Genomic DNA, 2,624 nt, shown 5'->3' with positions numbered 1-2,624 from the left:
TTTAACATTTTTGTAAGGCTTGCTTAGTGATGATGAACGCTTTTAGCTTTGCTTGTCTGGAAAATTTTCTCCTTCAGTTCTAAATAACTTTGTTAGTTTACATGTTCTTGGGTGGCAGTTTTTTCTTTCAGCACTTTGAATATATCATGCCACTTCCTTCTGGCCTGCAGTTTCTGCTGAAAAATCTGCTCATCGTCTTATGGAGTTTTCCTTATATGTAACAAATTGTTTCTCTCTTGTTGATTTTAAGGATCCTTCCTTTTAAACTTTACATTTTAATTTTTATGTGTCTTGGTGTGGGTCTCTTTGGATTCCTCTTATTTGCAACTCTCTTAGTTTCCTGTATTTGGATGTGTTTCCTTCCCCAGATTAGAAAAGTTTTCAGCCATTATTTCTTTAAATAATTTTTCTGACCCTTCTCTTTTGCCTCTCCTTCTGGGCTCCATATCATGCGGATGCGGGTCTGCTTGATGTTGTCACATAAGTGCTTTAGGCTGTCTTCACCTTTTTTCCATGTTGTTCTGCTCTGATTGGGTGAGGTTAGCTTTTTATTCAGAGGACATTATTCCATATGTAGTTGTGAGTTTGTCGTGTCCTTGAGAAGAGGTGAGTTTAGGATTGTTCTACGTTGCCATCTTGAATCAGAACCCATCTAATGGTTTCAGAAAGGGAACTCTCATGATTTTTTGTTGCCAACCTTCTGTCATTCAAGTCTGCTGTTAAGAAGGCATGCTCTAAGTAGCGCTGGCCAATAAAAAGTAATGTCAATAAACTTAATTTAAAAAAAGAAGTAATGTCAGCCGCATAGGTGACTTAAAAATTTCTAGTAGTCATATTTTAAGAGATAAGATGAAACAGGTGGTGAAGTTAATGTATTTTATTTAACCCAGCCAAACTATGCTGGTTATTTTGAGCTAAAGCCACTTAAAAAATATCGAATTCAGGGAAAGGCTTTTTCTGAACTTCTCAGATATGCCCAAAGACAGATCCTCCAAAAGGTACTCAGTTGTCATAAATCTTCTCCTGGGGGTGTCTCATCAACCAGAGACAATGCCTCTTATCACAGAAAGGAAACTAGACGTCGACACCACACCCAGAGAAGACTTGTCGCAAAGCAGATGTCACATCTACTCTTCTAGGGGCTTGTTCCTCTTTCCTTAAAATTATTTACTGTCTCCTGAGTTGCCTACATTCCTTCCCCTGCTGAGAGGGGATATAAGCTCTTGAATTTTATCATATTTTCAGATATTTGTATCCCCGCCTTTGTATGCAAAAATTAACAAATTGATATACCTTTTCTCTTATGAATCTGTCTGTTAGGATATTTATGGACCTGGCCATCAAACCTAGAAAGCCAGAGGGAAGTCTTTCTACTCCCACATATCCAAAGTATTATCGTTTCAAAACATATATACACACACACACACACACACATATATATGTATATTTTGATACTAAGTCTTAAAAATCTAGTGTGTAGTGTAGACATACAACGCATCACAGTTTGGACTAGCCATTTCAAGTCTCAGTAGCCACGTGTGGCTGTTAGCTACTGCATCATACAGCACAAACCTAGAGCTTTCTGCTTAGCGCTCAACATGGCCACTCGTGAGCTGTGGGACTTAGAGCCTGTGCTCATGTTCGGTTTCCTCCTCTATAAAGTGAGAATAGTCAAATCCTCCTCCATCAGGCTGTTATGAGGGTTAAAGAAGCTCTCTAGGTAAAGTACAAGTCACTCCCTGGCAAATAGTGAGCTCTCGATAAATGTTAGTTTCTGTATTTAGTGCTGTGTTATTAAGGAAAGGCTAACGATCTGACCGAATGTGGTCTGAGGAGGTTACACTTCTTTGCTTACAAACCGAGGAAACCAAGTTTTGATCACGAGTTGATCCCTTAATTAAATAACATGGGACGCCCACCCTCTATCTTTGAGATGATATGTATAAGTGTAAGGAAATTTAGAACAAGCATCAAAAGATCACTGATGTCCCCAGTGGGAGACTGAGCCTGTTTAGGTCAGAGCCATCTTCCCAGCTCCGGCGTCTGCCTTTCACACCTCTGAGCTATTCCGCAGCCCTGCGAAGTGCAGATAGCTGATAGCGATGCGAAATAACTCCCGTTCTTAGACCCGCAAATAAATTCCGTCTGGCGCAGGTTCAGTCGACTCCCCTCCCCTCTGCTTTCATGGGAAAAAGCCAGTTTCGCATCCATTTGTAAATTCATTTTGATATTTCTTTACCGAGGAAATTTCGCTCCATATAAATTTGTGCTTGTTTGACTTTTTCTCTGAATCAGTTGTAACATCTACCCGGTCACCTCTTAATAATTAGTTAAATAAAATATTTAATTTGTATTCATTTTATATCTTTATGAGAGTCATTATTTTACCCCTCTTGGACAATTATTTTTTAACGTACTCATCTTATCTAATTTATAAGAACCACCATGAACTCACTAAAAAGTCAGTAAACTTTAAAAAATTAAGGGTTATTTTATCTCTTTTGTTTTCTAGTCTTGATTTTGGTTGCGATGAGTCACAGTTAGTATCTCTTCTACGAAAAGTTCGACGCCAGCATAGTGTGTAGTCTTTGCTTTGAAAAGATCACAGAATGGAGAGAGAGAGG

At 38.7% G+C, this 2,624-nt stretch overlaps 1 long non-coding RNA gene across 1 annotated transcript in view; it reads left to right on the top strand.

The window, feature by feature from the left end:
• Positions 1-2,615, top strand: part of LOC111730713 — a 125,349-nt gene extending 122,734 nt beyond the window's left edge. The window contains exon 3 of the long non-coding RNA XR_002776798.1: positions 2,513-2,615. This is a non-coding gene — a long non-coding RNA (uncharacterized LOC111730713). The remainder of the gene's footprint in view (positions 1-2,512) is intronic.
• The last annotated feature ends 9 nt before the right edge of the window (positions 2,616-2,624 follow it).

The sequence above is a fragment of the Pteropus vampyrus genome, unplaced genomic scaffold (assembly GCF_000151845.1).
Source record: "Pteropus vampyrus isolate Shadow unplaced genomic scaffold, Pvam_2.0 Scaffold330, whole genome shotgun sequence".
NCBI classification, from domain to species: Eukaryota; Metazoa; Chordata; class Mammalia; order Chiroptera; family Pteropodidae; genus Pteropus; species Pteropus vampyrus.
The sequence above is the reverse complement of the archived record's forward strand: the minus strand, read 5'-3'. Positions and strand labels throughout refer to the sequence as shown.